This window comes from Carcharhinus amblyrhynchos, chromosome 7 (assembly GCF_965287045.1).
Source record: "Carcharhinus amblyrhynchos chromosome 7, sCarAmb.v2.hapA, whole genome shotgun sequence".
Classification (NCBI taxonomy): Eukaryota; Metazoa; Chordata; class Chondrichthyes; order Carcharhiniformes; family Carcharhinidae; genus Carcharhinus; species Carcharhinus amblyrhynchos.
In genome coordinates, this window is record NC_137330.1 from 56,461,687 (window position 1) to 56,482,455 (window position 20,769).

Sequence of the window (20,769 nt, forward strand, 5' to 3'; positions counted from 1 at the left end):
TTTAATCTCTGTAGAGAAATTGTACAAGTTCTCACTAATCCTTAAAGATGGCAAACAAACATCTGGAATGTTTATCCATTTCTATTCAGCCCACATTGATCCCTATCCCCACAAAACAGGACTATTTTGTATTCCAGTGAATGCTCTTGTGCATTTAACTATGGGCTAAACTTTTAACTTCAGCAGTTGCATGAACCTGGATTGAGTACTCGTGTACTCCACCTGATTTTCTCTTCTTACGATAAAAAGGGAAAGTACGGACAGCATGTGTGATGGGCCAATCCACTGATGTCACCTTTACATTCCCACAGTTGAGAGTTCCTCCCAATGTCACACAATCCAAGGATCGAAGTCTGATTCTCCCTTCTCCTCCACTCTCCAAATAACTTTTCACACAGTTGACCAGTTTATACACTAAAGAGAGCAAGAACAGGTTATTCAGCCACTTGAGCCTGCACTGCCATTTAATAAGATCATGGCTGATCTGATAGTAACCTCAAATCTGCATCCTGCCTACTCCCAAAAACCTATTGCCCCCTTGCTTACCAAGAATCTATCCACTTCTGCTCTGCTGCCACCACCTTCTGAGGAAGAGAGTTCCAAAAATTGCATGACCCTCGGAGAGAAATGAATTCTTCTCATCTGACTTAAATAGATGACCCTTATTTTTAAACAGTGATCCCTAGTTCTAGATTCTCCCATAAGTAGAAACATCCTCTCCACATTCACCCTGTCCAGACTCCTCAAGATCTTGTATATTTCAATCAAGTTGCCTCTTACTCTTCTAAACCCCAGCAGATGCCAAGTCTAGCCTGTCCAACCTTTCCTCATAAAACAAGCCACCCATTACAAGTATTAGTATAGTAAGCCTTCTCTAAACTGCTTCAAACATATTTACATCCTTAAATAAGTACTCCAAATGTGATCTCACTAGCGCTTTGTACAGCTGATACATAACCTCCCTACTTCTGTATTCAATTCCTGTTGCAATAAATGAGAACATTCTATCTACTTTCCTAATTATTTGCTGTACCTGCGTACTAGCATTTTATGATTATGCTGAAATTAAACCCAAGTTCCTGCACTGTGAGGCAGCAGCACTAAACAATGTACCACCATGCCACCCTATTGCTCACTATTTAGCTAGTAGGCTTCTTTTTTATGCTTCCTGCCAAAATTGACAATTTCACATTTTCTCCATATTATAATCTATTTGTCAGATCTTTGCCCACTCACTTAACCTATTTATATCTTTTCTAGCCTCCTTGTTGTCCCTGTCACAACTTAATTCCCTATTTATCTTTGTGTCATCAGCAAATTTGACAACCATTCCTTCAATCATTTCATCCACGTCATTTATGCAAGCTGTAAACAGTTTGAGGTCCCAGAAATAATAATTCCTGTGGCACACTATTTGTTACATCTTGCCAATCTGAAAATGACATATTCTCTACCTCCTTTTAGTCAGCCAATCTTCGATTCATGCCAGTGTGTTACCTCAATAACAATTAACTAGGCACTGAGTAAAATGCAGAGAATACATATCTCACCAATAAGGAATTCAGAAGGAACTTCTTCACCCAAAGAGTAGTTACCTTGTGGAATTTGCAAGATGCAGCTGAGGCAAATAGCATTGATGTATTTAAGGAAATGCTAGCTAAAAGACACAAAAGAGGATGGACATAGAAATATATGCTAAGAGAGGGGTGAAGAGGTGGCGTGTGAGACGCATGAACACTGACATGGACCTGTTAGGCCCAAATGGTCTATTTCAGTGCTGTAAAAATTGTACATGTGCTTTGTAAGTCTTATATAGAAACTGAGCACGTAATTTAATTGAGACTTCACCCAATATTCTTTCCGCTACATTGCGCTGGCCTGCGCTATTTAATTCAGTTGTATGATAAATAAACTGGGATACTGAACCTTTTTTCAAATATGAAATTTGCTAGCTGTAAATCTCACTGAAAACCTACATATCTTTCTACAAATGCGTTAGTAACCTAGTGCTTTCCTGCATTTGATTTCAACTATTTTTAATAAAACAATTCCTGCTCAAAGTTTCATATTCATCTTGAAGCATTTAAAAAGCAAGCACCAAAATACCTTATAATAAAGCAGTTACTGAAACCTCCCACATAAAGTGGCACAAAACTGCCTTAATCCCACTGAAAATAATCCAAATTCCTAAACGTTTAGCTTCAAAAGGCTGCATGAAATAATCATGGCACCAGCAACCTCCTGATACATGACTAGAATAAAGCTTAATTAGAGACATGGTCATACAATAAATTAGAAGAGCTTTCATCACTGATTTAATTATGTTGAAAATTTAAGCAGCCAACAAGACAGAATGTAAACCATCTTCTCAGAGATAGCTTAATAAGGCCTGACAATGCCAATCCTGTTCCCGTAGATAATAATCAAACAACCATATTAAGAGGTCAATTTCATAACCAATGGTCACAGTAGCAGCTATGTAGAGAATAACCAAAATCTGTAAAATTCATCATAAGCTCAGGACAAAAACGCACATTCCTTCCCTACTTACGCTTTGAGCACTGTTCCCTGTGGGTACCACAATTGTAATTCTAAAGCTGAAAAGATACCACCAGTAAATTACATTGTTCTCAAGGTAATGATGATCCATGGTTCCAGGCAGAATTGCAGCTGGTATTATTTGTACTGTTTGGTCTGGGAAATATGTCAAAGGCGCTATTAACCAAGGAAAAAGGTAAACAAGGTGATTTCTTTTTTGAGCTACAATGCAGAGGAAAGGAATTGATAGCTGTTCAGAAGGCAATTGCAATCATTTCCTTTAGTGTTAAATTACTTAGAAATGCTTATCACTTTCACCTTCTTTAATAGAATTTGAGTGAAAGTTTGAGATACTTGCTGTTAACCCATTAAAGGTAATCAATAGGATTTGAATAATTGATACATTGAATTCACTTCTTAAAACTTAAAGCTGATAGCATGTTCTATTCTCACAAGGCTGATGGGAGACAGTGCAAATCATCTAGCTGTTTACAGTGCCTCTTTGCCACAAATAGGTGGCTTTTAAAAAAATACTTATAATGGAGTGCACAATAATGTTGCCATTATTTTCTGTAAAATTCTGGGCCTTTGCTTCATAATGACTGCGGTTCATCACGTCTATAAAATTGATCTTATTGCACCGTATTTTGTGCCTGATTTGGGAACTATAAATAGATGGTCTTGATAATAAGATAATGCATACTTGGTATGTATTTCATGTTTATTTCAAAAGAAAATAACTGCACACACCTATGCCAATTAAAATGTATGTACAAGGGGGAAAAAGTAGTTTCGGGTGCAATGAAATTGTAACAAAAGCATTATTGATAAAAAAAACAATGCTGAGAATTCTAACAGGTTGTGTGAATTGTTACAAGATGAATATATGGAATCCATGCAAAAGTTGTACCAAATGTGGCAAACTACAAAAGGATAACCAATGATAGCAGAGACATGTAGGCAAACATCTGCATTTGAAAAGTACGTACGCTTGTAACTTTGACTCCACAGTGTTGGATTTGGGAGTACCCCAAAGATGTCACACATTAGGAGTTATGTAGCAATTGTTTAGAAGTGCTAACATCCCCTGGACAATTGTGCTATACTGGGAACTATCCAACAAGACAATTTGAAACACCAACTGTACATGGCTCTGCCATTTTTACACTTAGTTACTTTGAAGGGAAAAAAGCGCTTCTAACAACAGAGTAATTATTTTAAAAGAATCAGATCAAACCCTGCAAGGGACACTCCCCAGAACTAAACACCTCTCTACCCACAGGATTCCCCACCTCCCATTCCCCTCAACCCGACCCCACCAGCCCAACTCCCAGGGGCTCAACTACCGGCCCAACCCAAATGATCCCGCACCCAATCTCATCCCTCTCTAGTGTCATAAAAAAGATGTCCTCCCACCTTCGTTGTGCTCCTTTTGCACTTCGCCGCTTGAGCTGGTGACATGTTTCGCTTCTTCAGTCTCACCTTGCCTGAATCAGGAAGGTCAGATGAGACAGGCAATTTACAATTTAATTGCCACTCCAAGGAAATTACTAAAATAGTGGACTACTAAACAAGCAAGTGGCCTTGAGAATGATTAAAACCAAAACTTAGAAGAAAAACAGATAAGAATGTTTAATGTTACGGCACAGGATAAGCAAACTAGAGGGACAAGTTGTGAACAAATGGATTACAAAAGCCCACAGAATATAACAGGATTTGTGTCATCAAAGCCAGTGCAAGTCCAAACATGACCTTTTCCTGAAAAAAAACTACTCCCAATGCACCCAGATATAAATATGTCACTTCGGCCAATCATGAATTTATATAAATAAAGATCAATCAAATTTAATTGCTCCCTCTGTTTAAAAGATCAAAGTAATTGAGAATTAGATATTTGCCAGGTAGACACTTTATAAATGTATAGGTGGGGTAAACTGGTAACACGCAAATTGGATAATATTCGGAAAAAAGTATATTCCCTTTACTGCTTTTGGTGACTTTAATGCTGCAGGTCTCAACTCCACACCAAAGGCACAGCGAGGCTGGCGATTGTGGGGAACTCTTGGATTTAGGTATTTTGTGCTAGCTGATTCTGGTTTTGGGCTGACTAGGGTGATGGGTGCTGGTTTGTAATAATTGGAAGATTGTGCTGAAGCTTCACGGTATTGTGGCTGAGAAGGTTTAAAGCTTATGTATTAGTCACAAGTAGATTTACATTCACACTACAAATGAAGTTACTGTGAAAAAGGTAAAATGTCGAGATGGCAACTGCAAAACCTGATGGAAGCTTTTTCTCTCCTGATTCCCACCAAATTTATGTTCATCCCTTATTCTCCCTCTGATATGTCCATTCTGACTCCACCCAAGCTGTTCCTCTGACACTGCCTCACTCCTGCTGAGGCCCATTATCTTGCAGGCTTGTCTATTTCCAGCTCCCATCCAGCTGATAACTCTCAGTCACATTCCCAAAACCTGCCTATGCTGACCATGTTTACCAGGTGACAAATGCTCTCAGCAAGCCAGTAATTTATTAGTTTCAGCAGGAAGCACAGGGGAAATGGGTCTGGGAAAAGGGCTGCCACCAGCATTGCAATCAGCGTAACAAATGTTGCCATTTTAAAAATAACTACAAAAATGGGGCAGGGAGCAGGCTTAATTTCTAAAGGAAGCACATGCAAGATCTTATGTATATAATTTGAGCAATGGACCTGGTTGAGTGTTACTGGGTATTTACTGGTCAGGGCAACAAGACAAGGGAATAATTGCAACAGCTTTTTGTAAAGAGCTCCTTATATTTTCTTTAAAAATGTTTTAGATATTTTATGTATCCCCAGAAACCAGAACTTCAAAGATTTTAATACTTATTAACCATATTTGATAATAACTAGTTATTTGTAATGTTTTTTTCTGGCGGTTGGTGACTAGTGGAGTGCCCCAGGGGTCGGTGCTGGGGCCTCAGCTTTTTACCATTTATATAGATGATCTGGAGGAGGGAACCGAGTGCAGGGTGTCGAAATTTGCTGATGACACCAAGATTGGGGGAACGGCAAATTGCGCAGAGGGTGTGGAGAGTCTACAGAAGGATCTAGATAGGCTGGGCGAATGGGCCAGGAAATGGCAAATGGAATTTAACGTTGGCAAGTGCGAGGTGGTCCACTTTGGTAGGAATAATGGTAGGAAGGACTATTTCTTACATGGCGAAAAACTGCAGCAGGCGATGGTGCAGAGGGACCTCGGGGTCCTTGTGCATGTCGCAAAAACCCAGCTTGCAGGTGCAGCAGGTGGTCAGGAAGGCGAATGGGATGCTGGCCTTCATAGCGAGGGGGATTGAATATAAAAGTAGGGAGGTCTTGCTGCAGCTGTATAGGGCATTGGTGAGGCCGCAGCTGGAGTACTGTGTGCAGTTTTGGTCGCCGCACTTACACAAGGATATTTTGGCCTTGGAGGGAGTGCAGAGGAGGTTTACTAGGCTGATTCCGGAGTTGAGGGGGTTGAGCTGTGAGGAGAGGCTGAATAAACTAGGCTTGTACTCGTTAGAGTTTAGAAGAATGAGGGGAGATCTCATGAGACGTATAAGATGATGAATGGGATGGATAGGGTAGAGGTGGAGAGACTCTTCCCGCTCAGAAAGGACAGTAGGATTAGGGGGCACAGCCTCAAGGTAAAGGGGGGGCGGTTTAGAACGGAGTTGAGGAAGAACTTCTTCACTCAAAGGGTGGTGAATCTCTGGAATTCTCTGCCCGTTGAGGTGGTGGAGGCTGCCTCACTAAATATTTTTAAGACGCGGGTGGATGGGTTTTTGATAAGCGAGGGGATTAAGGGTTATGGGGAGAGGGCGGGAATGTGGAACTGAGCCATGACAGATCAGCCATGATCTTATTGAATGGCGGGGCAGGCTCGAAGGGCTAGATGGCCCACTCCTGCTCCTATTTCTTATGTTATGTTCTTATAATAAATAGCAAGATACTGAAAACGGGGATGCAATGGCATTGTGGTCGTATTACTGGGCTAGTAATCCAGAGGCCCAGGCTAAAGCTCTGGAGACATGATTCAAATCCCACCACAGCAGCTGGTGGAATTTAAAATTCAACTAATAAATTCAGAATATAAAGCTAGTCTCCATTATGCTGATGATCAAACTATTGATTGTTGTTAAAAGCCATTTATTCCCTGAAGGAAGGGCAGAAGTTAAAGCATGTAAGAAACATTTCTTTATTAAACAAGGTGAAGAATATAAAAGCAAGGAGATTATGCAAGAGCTGATTTAAACACATGTTCGGCCACAGCTTAGAGTAGTGCATACAGTTTTGGTCACTGCATTACAGGAAGGATGTGATCAGACTGGACAGATTTGACAGGATCTTGTAGAATTTTATGTATGAGGGAAAATTCAAGTTGTTTTCATTGCAACGAGGAGGCCCAGAGAGGATTTAATTGAAATTTATAAGATTTATGAGGAGCCTTGATAGAGTGGATTGGAAAGGCCTATTTCCCTTAGCAGAGAGGTCATTAACCAGTGATTTAGTTTTACAGTAATTGACCAAATGATGAGATTATTCCATCACACGCCTTGTAGATGGTGTGCAGGCTTCTGGGAGTCAGGAAGCAAGTTACTCATCGCAGGATTTCCCACCTCTGTACTTGTATGGATAGTTCAGTTCAGCTCATTTTCTGGTCAATGATAACCCACAGGATGCTGATGATTGGAGATTCAGCTATACTAATGCTAGCATTGAATACCAAAGCAAGACTGACAAATGTTGTTTGTCACTCATCAACCCGAGCCTGAATGTTGTCCAGGTCTTGCTACATATGGACATGAACTGCTTCAGTCTGAGTCATCGCAAATGGTACTGAACATTTGCAGCAAACTAGCCATGGAGGGAAAGAAGATGAACCAGTTGAAGATGTTTGGGCTAGGGACATTATTCTGAAGAACTCCTGCAGTGATATCCCAAAGTTGAGATGACTGATCTCCAACAGCCAAAACCATCTATTTTTGTGCTAGGTATGACTCCAACCAGTCAAGAGCTTTGATTCCCACTGACCCCAGTTTTGCTAGGTTTTGCTTACACTGCTGCCTCACCATGCCAGGGACCCAGGTTCAACTCCAGCCTCAGGTGACTGTCTGTGCAGAGTCTGCATATTCTCCCAGTGTCAATGTGGGTTTCCTCCGGGTGCTCTGGTTTCCTCCCATAATCCAAAAGATATGCAGGTTAGGTGAATTGGCCATGCTAAATTGCCTCTTAATGAGGAGTATTAGCAGAGTAAATACATGTTTTTTTTGTTTTTATTCCAATTCAATCAAGTCAAGTCAAATTCAGAGTCTCAACAAGTTGAGACATTCCCAATCCAAGCTGACAAGACAGGGCTCTCACCACCTATCCTGGACTTGATCTACATGATTCAAGCTGATTGGAGTAGCATAGCTCCTCCTCCAAGGCTTGTTCTCATTTGCATCTTAGCCAAAAGGCCGAGATGCCTCTTTAAAAAAAAATTGCTTCAAATGAAGCTGAAATGTAACCTAATGACTTCAACCAAGCACAGCATGTCAATACTACACTTTGACTTCAGCCTTTTGGCTAAGATCAGTGTTCATACGTGCTGTTACAGGGAAAGGGCCGGGGTAGGAATGTAGTCGGTGCAGGATTGATGGGCTGAAGGCCTCCTTCTGCACTGTAGGGATTCTCCAAGTGCAGTTTTGATGTCAAAAGGCAATTTCATCCCACCTCAGGTATTCCCCCAGCAGTGCCAACCTGGCACAGTACCTCTGCCCCCATACAGTGGAACCCTGGCATGGCTCCCTACTCCCAGACAGTGGAACCATGGCACAGTGGGAAAGATCTCAAATTAAGATCTCGCTGCCACAAATCCTGTATGAACCTCTCACTAGAATTAGCAGCCGTAACAGGATTTGCGCCCTTGGCAAATAGGCCCAGAATATCGTGGCCTAACACCAGACCCCTGAAGGAACTGTTCTACTTAGAACTCGGAAGACTCCCAGGTCAGTAATCGAAATACTTCAGGGACATCCTCAAAAGCAACCCTGAAGAGGTCAAACATCCACTCATGGGAGCACCTGGACTATGACCAACCAAAAGAGGGCTCATCCAGGGAGGCACCAAATAGAGATTTTCTCAGGAACACAGAGGTGAAATCATGACAGAGTGCAAAAACCTCCAAAACAATTCATCTGCCACATCAGCGAACTGACAAAAGACGCTTACAAGAATTGGGCCTAGAGGGGATCCCGTGGCAATATCTATTTGGTGTCATGAAAACTGAACTCACTGCAACAATTGCTGCACATCAACAGCACATCCCTTCAGCTGCTTGAATAGCCAAAGTAGTGACCCTGTACACAACCAGCTTGTGCTGGCAAATCGAAATGTCCAACACTAGATGTGCTGTCCAGCCCTGAGTGTGCTGAGAATTACACTGACATCCAGCTTAAGATTATCAGTTAGGCTCACTGTGTGGCTGACCTACGTGTGCTGAAAGCTATTTATTATACATATGAAATGAAATAGGTGACTGCCATTCCCTGGTTCACTCTCCAGGGCAAAGCCTTAACCGGGATAAGAATGTAAGACATAGGAGCAGGAGTAGGCCATCTAGCCCCTCGAGCCTGCCCTGCCATTCAACAAGATCTGAAGTGGATCAGTTCCACTTACCCGCCTGCTTCCCATAACCCCAAACTCCCTTATCGATCAAAAATCTACCCGTAACTTAAACATATTCAATAAGGTAGCCTCCACCACTTCAATGGGCAGAGAATTCCAGAGATTCACTACCCTTTGAGAGAAGAAGTTCCTCCTCAACTCTGTTCTAAACTGCACCCCCCCCCCCCTTATTTTGAGGCTGTGCCCTCTAGTTCTGGTTTCCTTTCTAAATGGAAAGAATCTCTCTACCTCTACCCTATCTAGCCCCTTCATTATCTTATATGTCTGATCAACCTGCTAGTTTGAATTTAAACAAAGTTTAAACAAAGTTTGGCAATTAACTCTGTGTTCAACTAACCGTTGCATTCGCCATGGCAATGCTTCTAGAGTTCATTTGCCAACTCATAAGCACTCTTTGATCATGCAGTGTAAATAGTTGCTCCCTTTACAATTTGATATTGTGAATTAGAGCATCCAAGAGCCTATTCCTTTTCAGCAATACTCAAGGTATGTGCTTGAGTACTGACTTTGTACTCAACTAAATGTAAAGATAGTTCAAACTTGCTGCATTTCAAAAGTTACTACACCCCAAATTCACTTCAGTACTGCAAATTTTACAACCACGTGAGGGTGAATTTTTTTTTTATTCATTCATGGGGATGGACGTTACAGATTGGCCAGGATTTATTACCATCCCTCGTTGCCCTTGGAGGGTAGCGGAGAGTCAACCACATTGCTGTGGCTCTGGAGTCACATGTAGGCCAAACCAAATAAGAACAGCGGATTTCCTTCCCTAAAAGACATTAGTGAACCAAATGGGTTTTCCCTAACAATCAACAATGGTTTCATGGTCATCAGTAGATTCTTAATTCCAGATATTTTTTATTGAAGTCAGATTGCGCCAACTGCCGTGGTGGGATTCGAATTCGGGTCCCCAGAACATCAGCTGAGTTTCTGGATTAATCAGTTTGCTAGCATGCTGATTGTGCATAACTGCTTTATAAAACTATAATATCCAGCTTCATATAACATTTATGCCAAGAACAAAATAGGAAAAAAAACAATGGACGAAAGCAAGCTCAATCAAAATTACTGGTGTTAAAATTACACACTGAACATCTGCAAGATAAAGGAAGTTATGGAATCAATGGGACTACAGTCTTTTGCAACAAAGGAGATATTATTCTCCAACTTGCTCTTATTGTCATGTAAAGCAATCATAAAATTGGAGCCTCCGCAAGAATAAATTTTAAATTTCCACACAGGTACCAAAGCAGCCTGCCTGGTGGTTTGAAGTAAAATTAGTCATGCAAATATGTTGTACTGTTTTTGTGCTATTTTGTGGTATGTGATAATACTTCAGTAAAACATTGGCCCTAAGAAACCAACTAAGAGTCCAAAACATACAAATCTTTCCAAAAACAAACCGTACAATGACACAAGTTACATGCAAATAATTTCCCACAACCACAAAATTTTCATAAAAATGACACAGGCTTAGCATTTTAACCACAGCTAAAAGGATGTTGGAACAGGAGTAGACCTTTTAGGCCCTAGAGCCTGTCCTGCCAATAAGTGAGGTCATGGCTGCTAATTCCATAAATCCACTTTTGCTCCATATCCCTTAATATCTCTGGGGAATTTCATAGTGTTAATGTAAGCCTTACTTGTGACTAATAAATAAACATTAAAAAAAAATTTTAACTTTAACTAACCAATGTATCGATCTTGGTTTTAAAATTAATTTATCTGACATGAATAAGTGGTTCCTAATCTTACTCCTGAAATGCCTGGTTCTAATTTTTGCACCATGTTCTAGACTTCCCAGCCAGCGAAAATAGTTTATTTTCTGTCTACCCTACCTATTCTGAAAACTGATCAAATCGCCCCTTCACCTTCTGAATTCCAGGAAAGCAGCCGACTTTGTTTAATCTTTCTTCATAGCCAACCCTTCGGGTCCATGCATCATACTTGTTAAGTTTATATTGCACTGCCTGCATATTCTTTCTGAGCTGTGGTACGTCAAAGCCCCTGGTGTAACCTAACTGGCCTTTGTACCGGTGACAGATAACTTCTACCTCCTGGTGTTCTATTCCACAAGACAAAGGCTAGCAGCATTCCACAAGCCTATGAGAAAGCTGCTATAATCACTTCATCCAAGGAGATCTGGAGATGAAATCAAAGCTTGATTTAAATGTGCAATAGCTACAGCGACAAAAATAAAGCAATAATCCCTATATCCCATTCCGCTGGTTGAGGAGTCTAGGACATGGTCCAAAAATTAGAACCAGTCATTTCAGGCTCTGGAATTTCCTCCTAACAACTCTACCTCTCTCTCCACCTTTAGAATGCTCCTTAAAATCTGCATCCTTGGCAATGCTTTTAAAATCACTCCCAATATCTTTGCACAAATCTTGTTTGATCATGCACCATAGAACACCAGGAGGTAGAAGTCATCTGTCACCAGTACAAAGCCTGGTTAGGTTACATCAGGGACTTTGACACAACACACTTCAGGAAGAATATGCACGCAGTGCAATATAAACTTAACAAGTACGATGCACAGACCTGAAGGCTAGGCAACGAAGAAAGATTAAACAAAGTCGGCTGCTGTTAAGCAGCTCGAGACATTTTCCTACATTAAAGTTGTTACAGAAATGCAAGTTACTTGTTAACTAAACCCAAAAGTCTTTCCATTGTGTAGTTCTTTTACTCACAGCACAGTGGAAGCTAAAGTAATTTAAGGTACTGGTACTTGATAGTAGGAGTGGGGGAGGGAAAAGGGCAAACATACAAACAGAAAGGCAGTGAAGTTCTTCATAGCAACATTACGTAATTGTCACGTGGTACTGCAAAAAAAATACAAGTTCAAAGTTCAAAAGTTTACAGTTAAATAAATCCACTGATGATGGTGACTTTGCAATCTTGCTCAAACATTGTGACTTTGCTCAAACACAGTGCACCAGCAATATAAAATTAAACTCGCTGAGCACCAAAAGGGGATGGCCACGAAAGGAAAACCAAAGTGGTCATTATACAGGTTAGTTGATAAGAAAAAGGCATCATGGTACATATTTAGAAACAGGAAGTTGCGCCAAATTTGTATCGACATCACAACTGTGGGTACATCGGACTCGCAAATAAAACAAAAGCCAACTCTAAATCTGATGGAAAATAATAGGGGCTCCTTCAGGTATCCGACAGCCTATGACTTGACCAAGGGAAGTGTTTGGGGGGGAGGGGGGGAGGACATCTAGCATTGAAATGATGGTTGGATTGCATTTAGTGAAATACTCCACCTTGGGGGCATCCATCTTAGCAGAGGGGTAAAACCTTGCACTCGGAATGTCCACCCATTAAGCAGCTGATTGTCACTTTAACTAACTGCTGGTGATCATTCATCAAGGAGATTGCACTGCGTTTTGATAGATGGCAATTAACCCATTGCCCTTGACCCACTGCCCTTTCCTAATGGTGACCAGCTGACTGGCAGTAAATAAGTTGTTGCTGGGGACTTTGGGCCCTACTTCAAAATGGTTTCATATTTCACTGTCCACTTTCTCTTTGAGATTTGAAAATGACTTTTTAAAAGAGATACTGGGATATTTTCTGGGACACTCCTTTAAGATTTCACCAATGGTATCAACATTTATTCTGGAAATTCCTCGAGGACTTCACCTAAAAAAAAGTACATAACAGCAGAGCTCAGATTCAGATATCTGGGTGTCCTCGTGCATGAATCACAAAAGGTTAGACTGCAGGCACAGCAACTAATTAGCATTCCATTAGCTTTCCTATAATTTGAGAGAGGAATTCAGTAGAAAAGTAGGGAGTTTATGCTTCAGTTGTACAGGGCATTTTGGGAGTATTGGTCTCCTTATTTAAGGAAAGATGTAAATGTATTGGAGGCAGTTCAGAGAAAACTAAATACCACGAATGGGGTGGGTTTTTGATTTGATTTATTATTGTCACATGTGTTAATATAGTGAAAAGTGTTGTACTTTGCATGCTATACAGACAAAACACACTGTTCATTGAGAAGGAAAGAATGTAGTGTTACAGTCATAGCTAGAGTGTAGAGAAAGATCAACTTAATGCAACATAGGCCCATTCAAAGTCTGATGGCAGCAGGGAAGAAGCTGTTCTTGAGTCAGTTGGTACACGGCTTCAAACTTTTCTATCTTTTTCCCCAATTAAGGTAGTAGAAGAGAGAATGCCTGGACCCTTAATTATGCTGGCTGCTTTGCAGAGGCAGCAAAAAGCTTAGAAAAAGTCAATGGATGGGAAGCTGGTTTGTGTGATGGATTGGTTACATTCACAGCCTTTTGTAGTTTCTTGCGGTCTGGGGCAGAGCAGGAGCCATACCAAACTGTGATACAACCAGAAAGAATGATGCATCTGTAAAAGTTGGTGAGAGTCGTAGCTGACATGCCAAATTTCCTTAGTCTGCTGAGAAAGCAAAGGTGTTGATGGGCTTTCCTATAGGTATATCTCATTAGCATTAGTAACATTTAGCATCTGGTTTTACGCTTTCGCCAAAGTAACCCTGTCGAGATTTTGACAAGCCAATACAGTTTTTGTAGGTAGTCACACTGTTTACTAGCATGATCGATGGATTGTTAGCAAGAATTTTAACATGCATGCCTGAAATGTTTGATACAACCTACTTAGCATTGAAAGTTGCGAATCACTCCTCAACCTTCTAAATTAAAAGAATACAAATTTATATAACCTGTCCTTCATCAACTTAATCCTTTAAGCAATTAAATCTGGTGGATTGGTGCTGTACCTTGAAAGATAATACATCTTTGCTGGAGGTGTGATACCCAAAAATTAGATGGGGTCTGATCACAGCTCTGTAAATGGTAAATAAATAGCACAACTGTCAATACATGTCCATAGTTTCCATGGGAACACTAGAAGATATGCAGCAACATTACTGAACATAATTCAACTCTCAAAAATAAAGAACAAACAAGGTAAATCCAGAATTTATGATTAAGTTATTTGATTTGTTGCATTATCAGTATACAGTAAAAAGTATTGTTTCTCACATGCTATGCAGGCATGTTCATAGAGAAGAAAAGGAGAGAGTGCAGAATGTAGCGTTACAGTCATAGCTAGGATGTAGAGAAAGATCAGTTTAAATGTGAGGTAGGTCTATTCAGAAGTCTGCTGGCAGTAGGTAAGAAGCAGTTTGCAAGTCAGACTTTTGTATCTTTTTCCTGACAGAAGTGGAAAAGAGTATATCTGGGGTACATGAGGTCCAATGACATTGTCACTGATTAGGCTATTAAAAAAGGAGTCGGAATGGGAATTGGGAGGAAGGATTTCTCCAGTATAGGAATCCTAGAAAAGACTGTTGGAAAAGGTCACACTTCAAAGCACAAGTACAGAAGCTGGAAGAAGACAATAGTTATTAACAGCTATAACCATTAACTTGACCCAAAACTCTCTTGGGGAGTGGGAAAAGATGGTCAGTCATGATTAAACTTCTGCAATTCAACTTCCATTTCTTCTCCTGAACAAACAGGGGTGGCATAGTGGTTAGCATTGCTGCCTCACAGCACCAGGGACGCTGGTTCAATTCCAGCCCTTCTGTGAAGTTTGCACATTCTCCCAATATCTGCGTAGGTTTCCTCCGGGTGCTCCGGTTTCCTTCCACATTCCAAAGATATGCAGGTTAGGTGGATTAGCCATGGTCAATGTGAAGGGTTATGGAGTTAGAGTGGGAGATGAGACCTAGGTAGGCTCAGTGCATACTCAAAGGGCTGAATGGCCTCTTTCACACAAGAGAGATTCTATGATTCTTCTCTCAAATGTCACAAACAAGAGGCATTTGGCATCATTCATTTAATTACATTTCCAAGGCCTTCACAAAATTTGAAAATAAGGACATGGCTTTTAAACTGAACAAAATGATAGGGAGTGGAAGGTGGAATAGGATGGAAGTGGGAGAGTAACAGCAAGGTTGAAGCTTTACCAATATGCACAAACAGATCACACAGAAATAGCCCTAGTTTACAGAAGCAAATTAAAGGCATTTTTTATATTAAAAACTATGCTTAAGAATGCAATTTGACTAAGAAACAGTTAAAAGTCAGAAAATGATTTTAAAAAAATACAGATCCAGCATAGGATTAAGCTCCACAATGTGTTTGATGCTCATGGGCAATGTGGTGAAGAGAACCTGGGCCATCAAATAATAGCACATTACATAGCAGAAATGGGTGCAGCAAGGTGGGTAGACAAGTAACCAGCCATCACTCACTGGAGCAGAGGTCAAACGGGCGTGGACAACATAAAATCAGAAATTTTAAGGCAAGTCATAGTGAAGTAAGGAGGAAGTGCAAATCAGGGGCCCAGAGATCTAAGAAAAGAAAGAACAGCAACTCAACCATATTTCAGGTTTTGAATGTGGATAACAGAGTAATGCATTGTCAGGAAGACCAGGGTAATTTTAAAGTTACTGCATAACATGACACCAAAGCAGGTGACAGATATAGCTGTGACACAAAATTGTGACTCTAGATTGAAAGTATGAAGTGGACAATAAAAGGTGTGTTTCACAAAGTTTGTGGTAGAATTCTCCCAAGCCCTCGCTGGCAACTGTGATGGTGGCCATGGAGGTGGAATATGGCTGGAGGCCCCAAAACTGGTTTTGTGCCAGTGTGAATTTACAGAGAAATCTTCTGCTGGTACCCACCTTGGCAGGTCAGAAATCCGTCAGAGGGTGGTGTGAACCTCATTTGCTTCCCATTAATGGGGTGCAGATAAAAAGGTACAATCCCCATATCAAACCCTCCGATGCCAGTGGGAAAACGCACTGAGGTGAAACACGTTTCAAGCACCATAACGTAAGATGCCAGGACTCATTTGAATAATGCCCTGGGGTTGCCTTCGGTGTTCAAGATGGAGTCTGTCCACAACCATGGACCCTCATAACACAACAGCAGTGGGCCAGGAGTGCATCTGCAGGTGGACCTTCCAGATTAGGGGCTCATCTTCCAGCCTCAGAACGTTCCTGGAGATCCACCTTCATTCTCAGGAAGTCCCATCTTCTACATCAGTGTTCCCGTACATTCATTTTGGTCCATCTTCTTTCTTCAAAAGGTGATTCAGTGATGTTCGGTGCCTTTACAACAGTGGATTACGTGCCATCTAGGCCTGACCCATCACTGAATACCGTGTAAAACACCGTGTGTATAATTAATGAGATGAAGGTGGAGGATTTTCCTGTCAGCCTCAGCAGCTGGAAAGACTCCATTTCCTGCCTCCTACATGACTCAAAACAGAAGAATTCAGAGTTCCACCCTTGACGTATTTTTGATCGTATAAAACCGTTCCTTTCAGGATAAGATGGCAACACATTTATTCTTATTAAACCATTATAAAAAGCGATCAAGTCATGTAATTGATTATAAAACATGTTCAACTTACAAAGACTATGTCTAACTCAGAAGGCAAAGAGAAGAGAAATGTGCAATGCAACATTACCGGACTTTTTGGTACTTTTCTCCAAATTTAAGCCAGAAATAAGGACAAGTAGTTCTATTTTTAGCCCCATAGGCACTTCAGGCGACTTGTTTGAAGAATTTGGATTAAATGAGGCCTCCTCCACTCACGTGGATAGAAACTGTCAAGCGATGCTATAACGTGATTTATACGATTCACGTGGCTAAGAGCAGCACGAGATACATGGTTGCAGCCCCATGAAATCCAGACTTACTCTATCTGCATGAAGGAACAAACTGAAAAAGGAACATGGGCAGTTTAAAATAATCTATATCAACCAGCAGTGGTTAGGCCCGCTATCAGCTAGCAATAGCTGTAACCATGGCAATGCAGTCGGTTAACACCGCAATCTTGAAGCAGACTGAAAAATTCAACATTACAAAACTGCACAAAACTCTTACAATTGTAAGTTTTTTATAAGAACAAAATCAACTGCCACATGGTTCACTCCCTCCCTTCTATTCAAAAACATTATTCTTTATCTTTTAAAAGCATTGAGAGTTCAGTGCCTACAAAACAGTGACCATTTAAATCATTTAATGTGCTTTTTTTTTCTTATTTTGTTCCTCATAAATTACTAGAATGTGGTCTCCTCTCTCATAGAAAGCACATGCTTGAAATGTTCTCACTGCTGCTTACATACCACTTTGAAGGGATGGAAACCCTTTTGGAAGGGCGATTTACACATGAAACAAGGTTTTACCACAATTGTGGCAAAGTACGCATGTAGAAAATAAGAAGGGACCTTGAAAAGAAACAAACATACAAAAAGGTCACCCTCACGGGCTCAAAAAGTAATTAATTTAGAATATAAAAAAATACAGAATTGTTCAACTGATAATGTTTGACTATCCATTGTCCTCAGGACACACTTGATTCAATAACATTCAAAACAAATACCTTAAGAACACCGCGCCCTTTTATTTGATCACATTAGTCTGGTATACACATCCTAGGGTGAACAAATAAAATTACTGTAAAATAAATACCAGGCATCAAATTATGTGGGCTTTACTCTCAAGATGTATTGGGAGTGAAATTGGTCTGCACAAGCAGTGCAACATGGCACATATCAAAATCAGCAACCAACTTGTCACTGTGCCAATGGGCACAAGTCGTATCAGCAGCTAATTTGTCACTGTGCCAATTTTTATTTTCTTGTTCACTTGAAAAATATTGCCAAGATGGTAAATTTCAAACCAAGGCAAATGTGACAATGAGTCTTGGAATACGTTTCTAACAATGTTTGAACTAATCATGCAATATTTTTGCTGAACAAAATAGTCTATATGCCACATGAAAGTCAAGTACCTAACTGAAATGGTTCATTCCAATTTGCATATATACATTCCTCGCTCTTTACAAAATGAAATCTAGGTGCCGCCTCCACCACATTCCATCTGACCATTTCCAGGGTTTCAAAAGGTATTGCAAAGGCTTCTTTACTACTACACTGTCTCTTCTCAGTCCTTATCTGACCCTGGCCAACAGACTTTTATTAAGCTTATCCCAGACAAGAAGCTAAGTGTTCATCGTGGAGATCACGTAGCAACTGCAATTTGTACCTTTCAGGAACTACAACCCTGATGCAAGTGGGAAGCCAATCAACTGACAACTGATTCCTACACATAGAGAAGGGCTAAATTTCAAAATCCAGTATCTGTGTTAGCCACCCATTTGTAACATAGTTGTATAGTCTCACAAATATTGTGTCCCTATGAGTTGTTTTGCCAGTGTCATCTGCTGTGACTGCCAATTTATCTGAGAGAGGAGAGAAAAACAGATACTCCCTGTTAGGCTTGACCTCTGATGTGGATGGTAATCTAGATGTTATATTGGCATTACAATGATCTTATGATCATCTGTATTTAATGTCTTACTAATAAGCAAACAGAATTAATGCCATCTCCACAGTAAGACAGCATCTAAAGTTAATACCAGAGGTTTTGGATCCAAAATGTCCCATCAGTGATTTATGATCAGTTTTGATCACGAATCTGTGACCGTACAAGTCAGAGTGTGGCAGAGAGACTTCACTGAGGAGCATTCTGGGAGAAGCCAGCACAGTCACCTCGACTGAAATGTGGGAAGTGGAAGAATTGGGGTTGAGGAGCAGTTAAGCCCGAAACTCTACATTGGTGTTCCCTCCTCCTCCTCTGACCAAAGAAAGGGCACAGACATTACAGGTCAGAAAGTGATGCTGGACCAGCAGACACAGCTGATTGGTGAGCAAGTCCTGGTGGGAATTTCCAAATCATATTAAATTGAAACTTATTGTTTATGCAAAGATAGGGAATTATTTGCTCCACTTCATTTTAAAAAAAAGCTTATAAAGTTTTTAAGCTTAAAGGGTTTAGTCAGGCGAGCTCAAAACTGTGGTTTGCTCCGCTTGCTCCATGTTGGAGGCCGGACACATTTCCAGTGCCCGGGACCAGCCTGTGCGCAGGAAGTGTATCCAGCTGTAGCTCCTGGAAGCTTGGGTTTCAGAGCTGTAACTATGGCTGGGGACATTGTAGAACAACCGAATATTGTGGCTAGCACATTTAGGAAGATGGTCACACCACAGCTGAAGGGACTTGAGGAAGGAATGGGTGACAACCAGGCAGTCCAAGAGATGTAGGCAGTTAGTTCAGCAGTCCGCTGGGTCCAGCTTGCAAACTGGTACTCCGTTTTGGAAGCTGATGAAGGCGCTGGTTCCTCCAGCGAATGCAGATAGAGCCAAGCTTCTGGTACCACAAGCAGCTTGCCTGTACAGGATTTGGGGCATTCTGAAGGGGGAGGTCATGGCAGATGTTGGCACAGTGACATAGACTGAAAGAAGGATGATACCTTGCATTAATTCAGGGATTTAGACAGTAGACTGAAAAAGCAAGGCCTCTCTGGTTATAATCTCAGGAATACTCCCAATGCCACGTGTTTAGCAAACACAGAAAAAGGAAGATAGTACAGATGAGAGAATGGTGCAGGAGAGGTTTTAGATTCCTGGATCACTGGGACCATTTCTGGGGAAAGTGGGACCTCTACAAGTGGAATGGTTTACATTTGGACCAGAATATGACTAATTTCATTCCAGGGTGCTTTGCTAGTGCTGTTGGGAAGAGTTTAAACTAATTTGGCAGGGGGAGGGGACATAGACTGTTAGCAAAATATGGGCACAGAATCATACAGCAAAACAAACAAGTCAGAGAGAGTGCAGCTATATTAAATTTCAAGGGAGTAAAACCAGGATGGATGGCCTCTACTTTAACACCAGGAGTATTGCAGGTAAAATGAATGAGTTGAGGGCAATGATTGACAAGCTGAAGTCCGACATAGTAGCCATCACAGGGACATGGTTGAAGCAGGACACAATTGGCAACTCGACATTCGGGATATAGAATCTTCAGGCGAGTCGGGGAGGAGGTAAAAGAGGAGGTATTGCATTATTAGTTAAAGAGTCAATTACTACAGTAAGAAATGATATCTTGGAGAGGGCATCAAATAAAGCTTGATGGATAGAGCTTAAGAATTGTTAAGTGCTTATTATAGACCCCCAGATAGTCAGAGGGACATTGAGGCCAAAAGTGTGCTCAATTTGCGGGAATACGTAAACACAATAACAATAGGGTTATTACATAAAGTGATTTCAACTTTCCCAACATTAACTGGGATATACATAGTGTTAAGGGTTTGGACGGAGTAGATTTTTGGAAATGTATACAGGACAACATTTTAAAATCAATATGTGGAGGGTCCAACAAGGGAAGGGCTGCTGGACCTGATTCTGGGAAATGAAACTGAACAGATGGTTCCGGGAGGGGGGTGCATTTTAGTGATAGTGATCACAACAAAGAATCATAGATACCTACAGTGCAGAAAGAGGCCCTTCGGCCCATCAAGCCTGCACCGAACACAATCCCACCCAGGCCCTACCACTATATCCCTACATATTATACCCACTAATCCCTCTAACCTATGCATCCCTAGACACTAAGGGGCAATTTCTTAGCATGGCCAATCAACCAAACCAGCACATCTTTGGACTGTGGGAGGAAACCAGAGTACCCAGAGGAAA

General features: G+C 41.0%; 1 protein-coding gene across 4 annotated transcripts in view; it reads right to left on the bottom strand.

The window, feature by feature from the left end:
* LOC145344964 (low density lipoprotein receptor adapter protein 1-B) overlaps nt 1-20,769 on the bottom strand; it is a 109,116-nt gene that overhangs the window by 68,845 nt on the left and 19,502 nt on the right. The window contains exon 1 of one of the 4 annotated variants that reach the window (XM_080192364.1): nt 11,918-11,979. The exons of the other annotated variants lie outside the window; for them this stretch is intronic. The gene's annotated coding sequence lies outside the window, so the exon portion shown is untranslated. Of the gene's footprint in view, nt 1-11,917; nt 11,980-20,769 lie in introns of those variants that run through there. 4 annotated transcript variants of the gene reach the window in all.